Source organism: Gopherus flavomarginatus, chromosome 1 (assembly GCF_025201925.1).
Source record: "Gopherus flavomarginatus isolate rGopFla2 chromosome 1, rGopFla2.mat.asm, whole genome shotgun sequence".
Lineage (NCBI taxonomy): Eukaryota > Metazoa > Chordata > Testudines > Testudinidae > Gopherus > Gopherus flavomarginatus.
This window is the reverse complement of record NC_066617.1, coordinates 280,047,103-280,065,999: the sequence shown is the minus strand read 5'-3', so window position 1 is coordinate 280,065,999 and position 18,897 is coordinate 280,047,103.

Sequence of the window (18,897 nt, the reverse complement as noted above, 5' to 3'; positions counted from 1 at the left end):
TTTTCTTTAATGATTGCAGCCATAAAAGTATTTTTGTTGTGTTCCCAATCTGATCTTCTTGGATTATTTAGAATGAATGGATAGCTAGGTGCTCACTATAGCCCCTTGCATTATGCCTTAGTGACTAGATCACATTACATGCCAGTCTTACAGTTTGCTTAGCTCACCAACACCTAAAATGTTCCATGTGTGCCACTGTTTAGGGTGTCTCCACAAAGCTGGGCCTGCACTAGATCTGGTTCTTTTCCTGTGAAGAAGAGTTGCAACATTTTCACTCCAAAAGTCTATCTGCCTCTAGGGAAACTGAGGAAGAAATTCTCTATGAAAGTGCAAATTGGTGAGAGAAAAATCTGCACTTTTATGTGATTATGATATATTGTGTGCCAAGTATGCCTTGTGAAATATAATTGGAAAACTCATAACCTACTGCACATTATTATCCTGGGAAAAGATGTTTGGTAACTTTATATGTAAAGTTATGACACTCTACTGTATAAAAATTATTTACTGTAACATGTTACAAAGTTAGAAAAGCTGGTTCAAACTAGTTTTTTCAGAGACAAAAGAACAACGGCATAACAGCTAGGTGCTAAGAGGCCATTACTTGCTTAATCAGAAATTCACCGACAGGGGAGTGGTAAGCATGAAATTTGCAGTTCACCTGAAGGACAATTGGCAGCTTACATGAGCCATGAGACTGCCTGACCTCATGACCCAACAAAGACTGTTCCAGTACAAAGGGCCAGAGTATAAAAAGGAGACACAATAACCCCCTCATCACCTATCCTCTTCTATCTCTACTCATTAAACCGGAGGGAGTGGTCCTAGTTTGAAGGCTTTGCAATTAATATGGACTACTGAAAGTTTATTGCGTGAGAGAAACTTTTTAGTTTTCAAATCTTATTTAGCTTGGTAGATTGAGGAATTTGATTGCAGTTTTATCTGTTTATTTCTTTTGTGCCTAGTTCTGACTTGTATGTCTTACTATCACTTAAAATCTTTCTGTCTCTAGTTAATGATTTTTTTTAATTGTTTTGTATAAACTAGTGTGTTTGAGTTGAAGTTTTTGGGAATCTCTGCTCAGGTTAACAAAGCCTGGTTCATAATAATTTCCTTTGATAAAATGATGGATTATTAATGAACTTGCATTGTTCAGTACCATGCTGGACAATAAAAGGCACATATTTTTCTGGGTGCAAGGCTGCGGTTAAGAATTTGCCGGTGTTACCATGTGTGTAGTTCATGAGTGGGTGGAAAAGCAGTCAAATAATTTTTCTAGGAATGACTTTATGTTGTAGTGGCTGCATGTAACCAGAGTCCGGAGAGGCTGCTTTACACAAGCAAAGCAGTGTAAAAGGCAGCTTGGGCTGGAGAGTTACAGGCAATAGAGAAGTTCAACAGTCCAGAATGTACCCCAGAGAATGTCACACACTTCAACTCCAAAGGTCCAGCTGCCTCTAGGGAGACTGAGGTAGAAATTCTCTATAATAGTGCAAATTGGTGAGAGAAAAACCTGCAGAACCCTCATCTGCAATGCTTGTGCAAAAATCCACCTCTTCATCTAGCCATTCCTAGATATACTGGATTTTATGGGACTGTGGAAGGGTTGTCCATGTTTCAACTGATGAGGCTGAGGTCACTACTTTCGAAGAGATTCCTTTCCTTGAGGGAGGATTGCCACAGTTCTTCTGGGAACAAAGAACAGTGGGAAGTGAGTAAGGTGAATGACTCAAGTTGTGAACCACCTTCAGAGAGGTGGGGTATTTTGCATATACTGGTTCAAACTGGATTTCCCAGAGATCAACAGACAAAGTGAGAGCTTTTGACTTATAAAGGCCTAATTTAAACTTACTCAAGGCTTTCTGTCTGATCCACAAATGGACATGAACTTTTGTCCAAAGAATCCCCAATCCTGCTCAAGGGGTGGACAGACTTTGACTGATTATATACCATAAGAATAATAGGTGACCTCTGGTAAGTTTTAGCATGCATATAGGAGTATTTCTTGTTTTTTTTTCTGTAATGCTTTTTACCTTAAGAATAAATGTGCTTGCTTGGAAGAGTGTACAGTAATTTGTAACTTCTGGCAGTATACTGGACATACTAATCAGAGAGAAAGAAAAGCACAGATGCTGGCCATTAGGTAAACTGGATTGCTGGGGTCATCACAGTATAAGTTAGGGATCTGTGCAGCCTTAAAACCCGCAGCTCAGAAGGGAATGAGGCCAGGGTCCCTAACCAGAGACAGGTAATGGCTTCAGACCTAAGACCTGACTGGGAAGAGGACCTGAAGAGAACAATAGAAGATGTGTGTGATGGGGCTTAACCCCCACCACTTGCAGGCAAGGGAAAGGACCTGATTAGGCATGCTCTGCACCTGAGGGTGAGGTTGGGAGAGAAGATCTAATTCAGGGGTGTCAAGGTTCCTTTCCCACTCTGATCTTTAGGGTGCAGATGTGGGGATCTGCATGGACACTTCTAAGCTTAATTACTAGCTTAGATCTGGTATCACTGCCACCATCCAGAACTTTCAGTGTCTGGATCACTCCTTGTCCCCCCAAAACCTTCCCCTCCCTGGGTAACCTTGAGGGACTTCACCAATTCCCTGGTGAACACAGATCCAAACCCCTTGGATCTTAAAACAAGGAGAAATTAACCATCCCCCCTCCAATCCCCCACCAATCCCTGGTGAGTCCAGATCCAATCCCCTTGGATCTAAAAACAAGGAAAAATCAATCAGGTATTAAGAAAAAAAGGCTTTTAATTAAAGAAAAGAAAGGTAAAAGAAAACTCTCTGGGAGAGATTAGCATACTAACTACTCTCACAGACAACAGATTTCAAACACAGAAGATGTTCCCCTGGGCACAAATTTAGTTACAAAAAAAAATAATACCCAAATACCCAATTTGATTCTATCTCTAATTGCATAAGACAAGTTACAAAGAAATAAATATAAACCTATTTATTCCTTTCTAAAACTTACTACTCTGATAAGAGGCTGATTCCTTGATCTTTTTTCACTCTGGCTGAAACTGAAACTCTAAACAAAGGAAAAACTTCCCTCCTTCCTTTTGAAACATCTTGTTCCCCCATTGGTCCCTCTGGACAGGTGTTAGCTAGGCTAGGTGAACTTTTTAACCCTTTACAGGTTAAAGAGGCATTAACCCTTAACCATCTATTTATGACAAGGAGTCAGCAACTTCTGGCATGTGGCTCCCCCTGGTGGGCCAGGTCAGTTTGTTTACCTGCCAAGTTGGCAGGTTCGGCCGATTGGAGCTCCCACTGGCTGCGGTTTGCCGTCCCAGGCCAATGGGGGTGGCGCGAAATGCCTTGGGCCGTGGGATGTGCTGGCCGCGGCTTCCCGCCTCCCGCATTGGCCTGGGATGTCAAACCGTGGCCAGTGGGAGTTGCGGTCCGCCGAACCTGTCGATGTGGCAGGTAAACAAACTTTCCCTGCCTGCCAGGGTGCTCACCCTGGCAAACCGCGTGCCAGAGATTGCCGACCCCTGACCTACTTATATAGAGGAGGCAGAACTAAATCATATAAGCAGACTGAGGGATTTCAGCTGTGGGATACTGTGGATGATACAAGTCTGTCTGATTGAGAGGTGTCCTGCACTAGGGTCTATAAGGGTAAGGGAACTGAAGTCAAGCCAAGAGGGACAGGTGACCATTTATTTAAAGTTGTACCTCTCAAGGGGACCAAATTCTTGTGTGATTTGGCCTAGGACTGAGCCACAGAAGACCCAGTGAGACAGTCCAGAGAAGGTAGCAGCCACTAGACGGAGTACAAGAGGCAAAGTTCCCTGCAATGCAATGTTTGGACATGAGGAGGGCCCCTAGAGGTAAAGATGTGCACTTTCAGGGAGCCATGAGTGCAGTTATCCTGAAATTGTGATAATCCTGACATACAGCAATGTCTTACATTATTGGTGGCAAACACACCATTTTTTTTCTGCTTTGGATAAGGGGTCTGAGAATGGGACATGTCTAGGGGACACAGCATGAGTGCAATTAGCCTGTGACCATAACTCACCTACTTTCCCTAAGAGCTTGTCCCTGAGCAGTAGAAATCCAGTTATGTGGGGACTCTGGTGTTCAAAAATGGAACACACATCCAGTGGTTTGTGGTTCTACAAATATGCTCCTGTCACTGAGTAGTTCCATTTATTATCTTTTTTTTAATATGTAAGCACAAAGCAGTTCAGAATTTGGTCCTACATATGACTTTGATAAACAGAAGCTAATATCCTTGCTTTCCAGGGGCAAAAAAAAAACAACAAAAAATACCTTCACTAAATATTTTGAGGGAATTAATTTGTCTTACAGTCTTACATTACTTCTAAAAATCTACAGATAACTCCCAAAATATGTCTTAGTGCCAGGCTCCCTTTCTGAATGCTTCTTGTTTGTTTTTTGTTGGTACTCAATCATGCCAAAACTGAACGTAGCAGAAAGGTTTGTTTCAGTAGCTCATTTGACAAACTGACATGTGTGTGTATTTTTTAAAAAGTCAGTAATTTCACTCCTGTTTAATTACTGAAATAGAACGAGGAACTTCATTGCCACTAAAAATGCCAGTCACTGACTAGAAGCTAATTTTAATTACCTGCTAGCATATAGATCTATATCTAGATATTCTTCATTTTGTTGTTGTGGCTAGCACAAGTTTTCTGTCAGATCTAGCCTCTCTATTCATAAACGGAAAAAAAACAAGAGTTCAGTTGTGCAATTTGAGAACAGCTGGTAGCAAATGGCAGTGTGAGGTTGTATTATAACAGGGGGAACTTTGGGAACACTCTCTTAGGGAGCCAAAATGTCACAGTTCTGTTGTTTAAATTGTCCAAAGTGGGTGAAAGGTATCAAAAGAATAATCTGACTGTTCTATAAAATTGTTTGTTTATAGAAATAAACAGGAGATGACGACAAATGGGGACAAAATGTATATTTTTAAATTAAACGATTAAGCATCTTCAGGGCACCTGATAAGGTCATGGGTTGTCATAAAAACAAGCTCAGGTTTTCCAGAAACAGAAGGAAGTACCTATACTTGGAATCATTAGATACATATGTTGATTAGATAATGTTAATAGGGTGAACTGATTATGACTTCCTGAAGTCAGTTCAAAAATTTCTTAAATTAAACTAAACTGGTGGCCTGAGCAGAAGAGCTTGCAGGAAAAGGAGCGAACTCTACTGTTGTGGCTTCCACTACATTCTGAGGCCCTGAGATCTACCATCTCACTGTTGGGACTTCATTGTCTTGATCTCAAAGGCAGTCCTGACCAGACTGGGCCAGAAGGAAGAAACCAGTTGACATGAATATCTCCAATGAGTTCAGCAAAATTAAGAGCAATATCTGCAAAGTGAACCTCAGCTTCTTACTATCTCCCCTCTTGAAGTCATTTTTCCTTTCCCATCTTATTTTACCCATTCCTGTCTTCCTCTTCAAATCTTCTGTCCCTAATCTGCCTGGATTAACTAGTCAAGAAAAAAGCACCAGGGGAAGTCATTGAAGTCAAGTTCAAATGACACAAACACGGATAAAAGTTTGTCATGCTGGCTTCAGTAATAAAACTAGCAACTGTGCTTGGAATTTCCCAGCAGTTAGGTTGCAAACAAGAAAGACATTATAATAGAGGCTGTATCTTATCTTTGCTATTCTCTTTTCTTCCTCATTTTTGTCAGTGTACCTTTTTTTTTTTAATCTTAAAAGCAACAGGATCAAACTTCAATAGCAACTCAACACCATCTAATCTGACTTCCTCTTTTCCTCAGGAAGAACTTTCAACATTGTCTCTAATATCATCTGAAATACTGTCAAGCTTGGGAGTTTTCCCTGCAAGGACTCTACTCAGGGTTTCTCAAACTGTGGGTTGGGAGCCCAAAGTGGGTTGTGACCTCATTTTAATGGGGTCACCAGGGCTGATGTTAGACTTGCTGAGGCCCGGGGTCAAAGCCTGAGCCTCACCTCTCAAGAGCAAAGCCCAGCGTCTTCAGTTCTGGGTGGTGGGGCTGAGGTTACAGGCTCCCCTTTTGGGGCTCAAGCCCTTGGGCTCTGGCTTTGTGTCCCCTTCCCCCAGGGTGTTGGGGCTCAGGTGGGCTCAGGCTTTGGTCCCCACTCTTGGGGTCATGTAGCAATTTTTGTTGTCAAAAGGGGGTTGCAATGCAATGAAGGTTAAGAATCACTCTGCTACACAACTATAATGAAAAAAATGGAACGTTATTAAAATGTAGTTTTACTTAACCAAATCGCTACAGCATGCCCACAACTCTCATGTCCATAATTCTTCATGCTTATTACTACACCAGTTTGTGGATCATAGATTACTCCCCCTTGCAAGATTTCTGCATAAAGAGAGAGTGGAAATGTCTCTACTTCCTTTGTTAGTGTCTGTCTGTTATGGAGAATAATTGCTAGGCCTAGATTTTCTGCACTCTGTTGATTACAGATTGCTCTCGCCCCTTGCTCCACCGATATGGCCACCAGGTGCCCGTTATCTACCGGGTAATGAGCGTTGGAATAGGGCGGAGGTTCGATCACTGGATGCCCTGGGGGGAGGTGACAAGTGCCCAAGGGTAGTGACGGGGATAACGCAAGCAATCAGTCGTAGTGTTAAAGATTAAGGATTTATTAAATGAGTCACAGATAAGGATAAGGGATAACACAATTAGTTACAGCTTGGGCTTACAATATAATACTAGAACAAATAAGACAAACACTACAATTACAAATAGAAGCTGGCCCTGGTATTTTTCTAAGTCCCAGTAATTATTCAGGTCGTCCCAGGGGTTAGTAAAAGTGATATTGGTGCTATTAGTAATCATAAATGCAGCAACTAATCTTATTAAACACAAATTGTGAGGCTCAACTGGTCCCCCTTGCGTTCAAGGTTTCCTGGTCAACGGGTTTCCCCTAGCAGGAGCCTTGGGGCGGCTGGAACCAGTCTCTGCCTCTTATCTAGCAATACAGATATACAGATATCCTTAACAGCTAATTTTACTTACACATACAAACCACAAAAGTTTCATTACGGCCGGCAAGCTGTCAGGCTTCAGGAAACGCGTGAGCCCGGAGAGAGACTGCAGGGTGATCAATCCTGGATACGGTTCGACGGGAATTCGATTTCTCTCTGCCCGTCCCCGGGGGGGGCCAACAATATATAACGAATTTTTCGTCATAATTTATAATAAGCCAATTGCAGGGTTGCGAGTGGCTCATGCCCATACAAGGGAGGCAATCGGCCCCCAGCATCTCTACCCAGGAAGCAACCGTCTGGGGGAAACTTCCCCTCCTCAGGTCGGCCGACCGCAAGGTGCTGTTTCCTGTTACAAGTTCTGCTTTCTGAGCAGCTATGTGATCAGTGGCAGTTCTGGGGGCTGGGGGAAAATTCCGTTGGGGGGTGGAGGCCGGAGCACCTGCTGTCTGGCCCTAGGGCCCAACTTGGGGGTCTAACATGCCCCCATGCTCCGGCCGACAACGCCCAACGTACCTAAACCTCAGTGTCCGAGTCAGCGTCCGCTCCTACGAGCGGACGCGTCTCAGTGGCCGAGGCAATAAGGGCACTTCCCACCATCCGCCGAACACAGGCCTTAACAAAAGCACACCCGAGGCAGAGGAGGCAGAGGCCCACCACAAGCGACACAAAAAGGGCCTGAAAATAAGACTTATAGGCTCCAAGGCCCAGCCACTCCAGCCATGACCAGAAGCGGAAGGTCTCTCTGGACTCACGCACAGCAGTTCCCAAGGCCTGAAGGTCATTAATCACTTCAGTTAAGTTTCCAGAAATAGAAGACAGAGAGATACAGCACTTATCTTTAAACTGTGGATACATAGATATGAGGGTTTCACAAAAATCCCGTGATTGCAACAAAAATTGTATCATTAAGCGATTCTGAAAAGAATAATCTGCTAATTCACCTAATCGCTGATCAACTAAGCTAAAGCCCTTTGCAGTGGTGTTGGCTAGCGTTTCTATAGCTAACGATTGGAATAATACTTGCTCACGCAATAACATATATCCTACGGGGTTAAATGAGACCACTGAAGATACTACAGAGGACAACGCACCCCTTGCCCTCTCCCACCATCCCCAAGAACGTCGAACCCGCCCGACTGAACTGGGCTGCCAGGTCTTAACGTAAATGCCACCTCCTTTTATTAAAATAGAACCAATGGTACATACACCTCTAGGATTGGGAGGAAGCACCGCATAGGCTGCCTTGCCACACAGCCAAAAGTGCCCGGGTCTGAGGAACCAAGGGGAAAAGGTCGAGTCCTGACATGCCGAGCCTCCCTTAAAAACTAACTTCTTAATGTGGCTGTGGGATAGATATGTGTGTTTAAGGGGCTGATAGAAGTTTTTGCCGTTATAAGTGTTGCCGCCGGACCCAATTTTCCGGCCGCGGTTACTGCATAAAACGGGGGGTGGGGACGTACGATTGAAAATAGGGCTGCTGGCCGTCTCATTTCCATCTACCAGCTGCCACTGGGAACAATTGGGGTAGGCCCCAACCCAACTGGTTTCTGTTCGATTATTTCCCAAAAAGGCCCAACAGTGGGATGCCATGGGCCTTTCCCCAGGTGACAAGGGGAGTTGGCCCATACGACGTACCCGAATTTCATTAAAAATAGGAAAAACAAGGGGGGAAATGGGGTCAAAAAGATCATTTGTGCAACCTGTCCATTGTACGGTGGGGAGCCACTGAGCAAAGGGGGAAGAACAATTGAGGGGATTATTAATACTACTAAAGTTAAACACTAATGGCAATAAATTAAACAAAGGCCTATTTACAGACAGCCTGTTGGAACATGCAAGACAGTTATCAGAGGTCAGCGAAGATAAGTCGATGTTTCCTCCCAGGGCTTCCTGGATCCAATAGGCTGCGAACAGAAGCTGATGGATATTTTCGCCCACACGATACCGTCTCGGGTTCAGCAGAGGTGGGTCCCTCTGATCGTTGTTCTGGCCTCCCGCCGCTATGGCGAACTGTAAGACAGAACAGAAGGCGGCCTTATTGGCCCCCGTTAGTTCGTTCCTGACTCGGAACGCTTGCTTATCCAGTTATGATGGACCAAGGTGTGGGTGCCCCGGGCATCCACAATCGTGTAGGTATTAGGATATTTACCTGCACTTACAATTTGGGCAGCGTAGGGTTCTCGGTGACCTGAGGCCTGTGGCTCAGCCACCCAGACTAGTTGGTCAGGCTGATATACGGGAGTCCAGGGGCCTCTAGGTCTGGGGCTGATTTCAGGCCAACGAGAATAGTTTGCATTGAGAGAGATTAGAACCTGTGGTAATAGTGCACTCCAACCCTTATAGTCAGCGTTGGGATTAACTGAACGTATCATGGTTTTCAGAACCCCGATTTTCCGCTCTACAACACCATTACTTTCGGGGTGATACTTTAAGTGAATATGGAGGGAAGCCCCCCATCCCAGCACTAATGCTTCAAAACGTTTGCTGGTAAACGGGGGTCCTCCATCTGCTTGAACTTCGGAGGGCACACCCCATGCTGCGGCTACCTGTTGCAGTGCCCCAGCCACAGCCGCAGCCGTGGTGGTATTCAGGGGAATACAGTGAGTTTGACGGGAGCCCAAATCTACCACTACCAGAGCCTTTGGGTGGCGACGGGCTCCAGGTAGGGGTCCCATTAAATCTATTTGCCACACCGCGCCAGGAGGGAAATACTCCGCAGCGTACGCCCACCGCTCATAACGTGGGCGGTTTTGGGACTTGGTTTGTGCACACTTAAGGCAGGACTGCACGATTCTTTCACAGTCCTGCCGCCGTACCTCAGGTTTTCCCTGAGCACCTAGGGCTAACTGATTGTATAGGCGGCTGCTAGGCAAATGCCCCCAATCCTCATGAAGCCATCGGAGGAATGGGTCGGTGTTTAGCTGGGGCTGCTGCCCCAGGCACACTTGGGGAGCTTGAATTTCCCTCATTTTGTGATCCAATTCGGAGTGAAGGGGGTTAGAGTCAGGACGATGTGACGGGCAATGGGTTATAAACCAGGGCCGGGAGAACTTACGTACAAGGTCAAAGATAGTCTCCCACAGTGGCATGAACGCTGTGGGGTTAGCCTCTCCCGTGAGGATGCTGAGACAAAATTGTGAGTCTATACCCAATACGACCTGAACAGAAACGGAATGGGCCTGGGTAACGTGCCGGGCAGCGAGAAGGACCCCATGAACTTCGCTATGCTGCGCCGATGAACCCGGGGGAAGGAGATCAACCTGAAAGTGGTCGCATTTAGCACAGAGAACTCCTGCCCGGGGGGTCGGGGAAGTGCCCCCGTCGGACACAATCCAGGGGTCATATTTTGTTTCTATACACAAGGGCTCCGAGGCCGCTGGGAATCGGACATCGTTTGGCAGCGATTTAAGCGTCCATTCCCGCCACGTGATTTCCCCCAAATAACACAGCTGTTGCCAAGTTAGGCTGGTCCCGTGAAAACTGGGGGGGGGCAGGCGCGTGAGCCAAGGAATAAGGTGTACCTCGGGGCCTATCAGGGTCCCTTTACTAGATAGCGGGGCCCAAATGCGTGCCTCGCCTGCGGCTAGTAACATAAGTCCTATGGGTCCATATCGATACTGAGGACCCTTGAGCCGTCGGGCCCAGTTATAGACCGGTTGCCCGTCTTGTGATACCGAGTACCCATAATGATGTTGTGTAAAGAACAGGGTAATGATAAAAGGTGAATCCCTTTTATATCGCGCTAGGAGCGGGTTAGAGGCAAACCAGGTGGCTATTCGTTCCAAGCTCTTTTGGGCCTCAGGACTCCATATTTCCCGTTTCCGTTTGGACGAGAGGGGTTCCTGGATCGTTTCCAGGTCTACAAGGTGTTTATCTGGAATGAAGTGTCGGTGATAATTAATCAGGCCCAAAAGTCTCTGCAGTTGCTTTTTATTCTCGGGTGGGTCTTTAACCCAAGGGTCTAAAATTCCCGAGGTGGGTTGGCCACAGTTATAGGGGTCATAATGTTGGCCTAAGAAGGAAAAGCTTTGAGAGGGCACGAGGTGGCTTTTTCTCTCATTAATTCGCCACCCATTGGCCCTTAGCTCGGCTACCACGGTGTTAGTTACGTGTTGGACTATGTGTTCGTTGGGCCCAATTATGATTATATCGTCCACATAGGCTAGAATGGTGGTGCCCCCAGTGGCTTCTACCCCCTTTAAGGTTTTTGCAAGAGCGGACGTGGCCAAGGTGGGGGAATTACAGAATCCTTGAGGGCACACCTTCCACTGGTACTGTGCGCCCTGGAAAGCGAAATTTAGGATTTGGGGTTTATCCTCCAACGGGATTTGATAGAACATATCCTTTAAATCTAGGGTGCAGGCCCACCTCCCACTGGCATCGCTTAGCTGTTGCCGTATTTCTGGAATGGTGGCTGGGCCTGCGAATGGGAGGTGTCGGACTCGGCTATTTGCCTGCCTATAGTCAATGACCAATCGAAATTCAGAGGGGTTGCCGGGCTTGGGGATACCCCAGCCGGGAGATAGATAGTTTGACGCGGTCGCCTGTGTTATCCGTCCCTCTTTTAATAATTGGTCGAGGAGTTGCTTAATCAGGGGGATGCCTTCAGGCTTCGTGGGAATGGGAGAGAATTTCCATGAACTGTTATTAACAAGCTCGGGGCAATAAGGGGGGGGGGCTTCGGGCGACAGGGTGACAGGCAGAGCCTGACAGACTTGTTTTTGTAATCGCAGTCGTTTGATATCCCCAACCCCCAGCAAATTTGTTCCTCCCAACAAAGCCTTAACTTTTCGCTTATACCCCTTATGAATCAAAGTAAAGCTGACTACAGGCTTTTCTTCAATACTGTTAAGACCCTGAATAAACATAGTAGAACTTGTGGATACATGAGGCACATCGGATTTTATAACAGAGATTTGAGCTCCGGTGTCCAACAAAAAAGATACAGGGGTGTAAGGGGGTTTGGGACCGGCTACCAATAGGGTGTGATATGGTCGATCATCCCAAGTGTCTGTGGAGGCCGGGGCGCACCCGGCCTCTACTCGTTTTTTGTCCTCAAATAGTCATCCCAGTCCTTCCATCCTAACTGTTTCCCCAAATCTTGCTGCTGGGAAGCGGACATCTTCCGCAGTGCTTCCTTGGGGATCCCCTTATGTAACAGGAACCCAAAAAGTGCTCTTTCAGCCTTGGTTCGTTCAGGGTGTTTAGGCTGACCCTTGTTAACAGGGCTCTCAGCTGGAAGGGCTGAAATGGGGTTCTTCGGGGCTGGTGGCATTCGGAGCCGGGACACGGCCTCATATAAGGTAATAAGGGGTTGCCCAACCCAACCATGCAACAGCAGGAGTCCCCCTGTGTCAATCGGTGGGGTGCCATCTACGGCCAAGTCCACCGCGTCCCGTTGGACCGGAATTTGAGTGGGGTCTGTGACATAAATAAAGGGGACACCTGACTGAACCTGTTGCTGGTCTAAATTTAACGGTACCGTTTGTGGGTTCCACACTATGATGGACGCTCCGGCAATAGCCCAGATGATCTCATGGGGTGTATTTACGCTGCCGGGAGGTACATACAGTCCCTTAAAACTGCCTTTCATGGCCAAGACGGCCGCGGCCGGGGTGGTGAGCGGCCATACCTCATTTCCCAAGAGATGATGACCCGGGAACCCCGACGCCCAATTGGACGTTTTGGCCAGAACAGCGGCTTCCTCCCTATCCACCATCTCTGCCCCGTGATCCAGGGCCAGACGACCCAGCCACACTAGGGGTGCCTCGCCCTCCCTGCGCCTTGTGTCTGCTAAGAATTCCTTCATCTCCGCCTTGGTGCGAGTTCGGTACTCGGTAGTCGTAACTGTCTGACCTGTATAATAATCCACCTTACTTTTGGTGATAGCAACGGGCATGGCCTCCATCTGCCCCTTCTTCTCAGGCACAGGTGGGGCTGAGGGGAGTGCGGGATAAATTAAAGGGCAAGGGGGGGCTTCATAAGGGGGTGGTCTCCCGTCCTCCTGCTCTTTGCCACTTATCTCACACTCTGCGCTGTCGGTGTCGTTAGCAGCGGCTTGTTTAGCAGCAAACATAGTGCTTCCATGAAGGACCGCACAGAGGTCCAGCGTTTTGTTTAATGCGCTGAACAAGACCGTGGACACGTCTTCCAACTTATACTCGTCTGGTCTAAGTTTCCTTGTCCGCCTGGTCTGTTCCAATTCCTTCATTAAGTGGACTAACAACCCGTGGGCTGGATCACCCGGCTGTACCCGGGGCGGGAGTATGAGTTTGGGAACGGTGGCCCCGGATCTTTTTATGATACGGCTACACTCGTTCCAAATGCCAGACGGTGTCTCGGTCCGACTAGTCTCCGCAACCCCCGTGCACTGGGGTTGCAGGGAACTATCGGCCGGCTGACATTTAAAGGTGGGATGGCAATGGAGGAGACATCCTACGGCAGGCAGGGTTAATGAGGTCATATAGCTTTTTGACCCTGACCCTGATTCTATAATACAAATCCAATCTAGGGTGGGCTTCGCAGACTGTCTGCTGGCCACTTGGTGAAATTGCAAGTGTTGAAATTGCTCGAGCTCAGATTGCTCACGGTCCCCATCACACCACGGGCACTGACCCTCCCGAAGGCATCCTGTTCGTGACGCCATGTTGATTACAGATTGCTCTCGCCCCTTGCTCCACCGATATGGCCACCAGGTGCCCGTTATCTACCGGGTAATGAGCGTTGGAATAGGGCGGAGGTTCGATCACTGGATGCCCTGGGGGGAGGTGACAAGTGCCCAAGGGTAGTGACGGGGATAACGCAAGCAATCAGTCGTAGTGTTAAAGATTAAGGATTTATTAAATGAGTCACAGATAAGGATAAGGGATAACACAATTAGTTACAGCTTGGGCTTACAATATAATACTAGAACAAATAAGACAAACACTACAATTACAAATAGAAGCTGGCCCTGGTATTTTTCTAAGTCCCAGTAATTATTCAGGTCGTCCCAGGGGTTAGTAAAAGTGATATTGGTGCTATTAGTAATCATAAATGCAGCAACTAATCTTATTAAACACAAATTGTGAGGCTCAACTGGTCCCCCTTGCGTTCAAGGTTTCCTGGTCAACGGGTTTCCCCTAGCAGGAGCCTTGGGGCGGCTGGAACCAGTCTCTGCCTCTTATCTAGCAATACAGATATACAGATATCCTTAACAGCTAATTTTACTTACACATACAAACCACAAAAGTTTCATTACGGCCGGCAAGCTGTCAGGCTTCAGGAAACGCGTGAGCCCGGAGAGAGACTGCAGGGTGATCAATCCTGGATACGGTTCGACGGGAATTCGATTTCTCTCTGCCCGTCCCCGGGGGGGGCCAACAATATATAACGAATTTTTCGTCATAATTTATAATAAGCCAATTGCAGGGTCGCGAGTGGCTCATGCCCATACAAGGGAGGCAATCGGCCCCCAGCATCTCTACCCAGGAAGCAACCGTCTGGGGGAAACTTCCCCTCCTCAGGTCGGCCGACCGCAAGGTGCTGTTTCCTGTTACAAGTTCTGCTTTCTGAGCAGCTATGTGATCAGTGGCAGTTCTGGGGGCTGGGGGAAAATTCCGTTGGGGGGTGGAGGCCGGAGCACCTGCTGTCTGGCCCTAGGGCCCAACTTGGGGGTCTAACACACTCCATATTTCTTTTCTCCTACACTAATTTATTGGAAAATTAATATTGTATGCTAGGCACATCAGCAGAGTCAAATGAATCCCAACTGCTATCTGACCACTTTTCTCAGTGAGCAGAAGTGTTGGAAAGGCATCCCTAGACAGAATGTGTGTTCTCCTACCTGGGTCCTATACTGGCAACAGCCACTCGAAAATAGCTATTAGTTGCTGCTCAGTTATTCACTTTTGTGACATGACCTGGGGATTGTGAAAATTACATCTCAATCCCAGAGGTCCTTCCAGAACTATTTTCTATGTCTGTAAACAAGATAAGAGTTATTTGGTGGCAGCAAAATGTACTAAATGTTCTCTGTGATTAATTTTTTGTTAGAATTGTTTATATATCTATGTCTATATCTATATCTATATACATATATGCAGGAAGTAGCTAGGACACTATAATTATTGTTTGTTTGTTTTTAACGAAGCCTTTCTGTCTGTATTCTCTTCCTCATGCCTTTTCTCCTTCTCCACAATTGCTCTCACCTTCAGCCATTCCCTAAGGTCATAGTAAACTGTTCTGGAGAGCTGAATATTTCTTTCAATGCTAACGCTTCATAATGTAAAAAGCACTTTTAAAATGAATGTTCTTGAAGAAAGCACCATTGATAGTTCCCTGAATGAAGGAGTATTTGTACAGTCCTTGAAAATGAGTCAGTCAGTTTTCAGAAAACTCTGTCCTCTGGGTCTTTTTACTATATCATCTTCTATGACTGTTGCAGCATTCCTATTAATCCCATCTGTGAGATTATATCCAGCATTGTTCTGATGCCCTCAGCACCATATTTCAGCCTTTCATAACTTCAGCATAAAGCTTTTGGTTATTAGCTGCTGCTGACTAAATGCAGTGTTTCTAGAAGTGATCATCTGTACCTGTTGACTCCAATTAGCAAGTATCTATTCAGAATGATACATCCAAACATCTTTAAACTCTGGTATGTTTTCAATGTGATGTGACAAGACTAAAATTCCAGACCTACAATTAAAACCTCAACAAAGGGCTCAATTATGTCTAAAAAGGCTGTGTGTGTGTGTGCAGAACCACACTGACTGAGAGGGCACTCCCACGTGAGGGGAGTTCATCCACTGCTACACCCCTTTGTGGACTTCAGTACATTGCCTCTTCTGTCTTGGTCCGAGTCTCAGTGGGGATAGTGCAACTGTGCCTGGCCTTTATGCATGCATCTGAAGGTCACAGGAATACTCATTGTGCCCTTAACACAGCACACTGAACATCCACATCCATATAACATTCAAGAAGATGCTCATACATTTTTAACAAAGAAATTCTAATACTCCATATTGGATTTAATCATATTTTATTCTGAAAATTGGTAAGTAGGAATTTAAAACCTTTTTTTTTTTTGAATGACAATGCTCAGTATTCAGAAAAAGAAAGGCTGGAGTCAGGGGATCTGGAACCTATTGCCAGCTCTGCCAATGACCTGGACAAGTCACTACACTTCTCTATGCCTTTGTTTCTCCTTCTATTGTTTTGGTATAGTGTAAGCACTTTGGGACGGAACCTGTATAGTCTTATGTGTTTATATACAGCAATTAACGTAACAGGGCCCTGAACTTGACTGGGCCCTGTAGTTGTGACTGTAATAAAATTGTCATTAAAAAAAAAAATAATGGCTTGAGTGCATGTGTACAAGATAATATCCATAGCTTCTATTTTTATTTCTGAGTATCCCTATGGCATGCGCCAGTGTTATATCTGTGAATCAGAGAAACAATAATGAATTCAGCAGCCATAAAAAGTACTAACTCTATTTTACAGATAGTGAAATTGAGGCAGAGACAGGTGACAGAACTTGCCCAAGAGAGACAAGGTGGGTGAGGTAATATCTTTTATGGACCAACTTCTGTTGGCAAGAGAGACAAACTTTTGAGACACACAGACTACTCTTTGGATTTGGGAAAGGTACTCCCAGCATCACAGCACAATGCAAGGTGGAACAGATTGTTTAGCATAAGAAGTTAGCTCATATTGTAAGGGACCATTCAAGGTAGAGAGGTCCATTAACACTTCTGCAATCATAGGACAAAAAGAGAGTGTTAGTGGATTACACATTGTTATAATAAGCCTTAAATCCAGTGTCTCTGTTAAGTCCATGATTTTTAATGTCTAGCAGAGTAACGAATTAAGGGTCCCAGGATCCTCTTTTGAAAGTGCAGAGTTTTTTTGTCCTATGACTCCAGAGGTGTTAATCGGCAACTCTACCTTGAATCTGTTCCACTTTTCATTTTTCTGTGATGTTGGAAGTACCTTTCCCAGAGCTGCAGAAGAGCTCTGTGGGGCTTGAAAGCTTGTCTGTCTCACCGACAGAACTTGTTCCAATAAAAAATGTTACCTCATCCACCTTGTGTCTCTAATACAAGGATCGGCAACCTCTGGCATGCGGCTCGTCGGGGTAAGCACCCTGGCGGGCCGAGCCAGTTTGTTTACCTGATGCGTCTGCAGGCTCGGCCGATCGCGGCTGTCACTGGCTGTGGTTGGCTGCTCCAGGACAATGGGGGCTGCTGGAAGCGCACGGGCTGAGGAATGTGCTGACCCCGACTTCCCGCCGCCCCCATTGGCCTGGAGTTGTGAACCGTAGGCAGTGGGAGCCACAATTGGTCAAACTTGCTGACATGGTTTACCCTGGCGAACCACATGCCAGAGGTTGCCGACACCTGCTCTAATACCTGTGACCAACATGGCTACAACTACACTGCATATTATTTGCTCAGAGCAAGGCATGGAACCAAGAACTCTAGGCTCTACTCCTGTGTTCACTATAAACCTTGCTGATTTACCTGTGGTGAATAAATATTAAGGGTGATTATTGAATCTATGCCCTCCAGGGATAAATTATTGCATTGGGGACATCATCGCAATCCACAGTTGCCAAGGCACATCTAGTCTGTCTTCTTCTACTTTTTCTTCTACAGAAAACCAGCTGGGTCCCTCTGAAGTGATATTGTAAAAAAGTTCCCCTGGATAAGAATTTACAGAAAAAAAAAGCACCATCACTACTGAAATAAGCTCATTTGTTTGTCACAAACATAATTGGTTTTATTTTAAACTGTCATATAGGGCCTAATGCTAGTTTCATTTTAATCCATTTTTCCATTCATTTCAGCTTGAGCAGGACCCAATTTACTGTTTGTTTGGAGCTGTGACATTCTGTTTTTGACTGGCACTTCACCATGTTGCTAACTCATTAGCCAACTGGACTAAAAGACATTCTCGCTCATTTCCAGATGTAAGATAACTACCATTCACCATTTTTGTATTAGTAGACATCAGCATATTTTCATGGCATAAAATCACTTTTGATTCAGCATTTACTACTTATTTTCATCTATAATTTTTAATATAGCAAAAAAGCAAAAAGTTAATCTGCTACTGATACAATGACACAAAACCCCCTGCCTTCTATCCCCTTTTCCATGGCTTCAATCAACCAACTACAAAATATTTACTTTATGTGAAAAATCCTTTTGGCAAAACATACCATATATCACATCACATTGCTGGGGTGCCAAGATTGTGATCTGCCAAATTCCTTAAAATATTCCCCCTAACAAGAATACAGTTACTTAGCAGCCTAGCTGAGATTAGACTATTTGCAGAGATTTACAGACAAAACTCTTTGTGAAGCAGTGAAAATGTGTTTATCACTCAGAGTGTAATCTAAACATTTGGATTAAAATGTTTTAAGGTGAAATACAACATCTATGGTGGGAATTCTCACAGCTGCACTCCTAATGGTTCTTAGATACTGATGAATGGTTTCATCTCAGGTACTGAAAAAAGTATGTAAAGAGCTTTGAGGATATAAAGTGCTAGATTGGAGTGGCATTATTGTATCATTACTGAAATATACATTGCCATCATAAACTGTATTGTAAACATTGTGTATGTAAAATTTTCTATCATGTTCCTGCTTTGTATCATATTTTTGCACAATAATGTATATATACTACATCTTCCAAAGAAACCAGAGCAGAGGAAAAAGACAGTATCTTGCAATTAAACTAATAGCAGAAGGGAAAGCTGATTTCCTTTCAGAATATTTCTAGCTATTTTAAACAAGTCTAGATACTAGAGTGATAGGTGATTTGAAAATGGATAGATAGGAAATATTCTAACTGAATTCCATAAAATTGAGACTTATCCTGGCCCTATTTAAGTCAATTTGTTATACCCTTTGACAGGGACAGA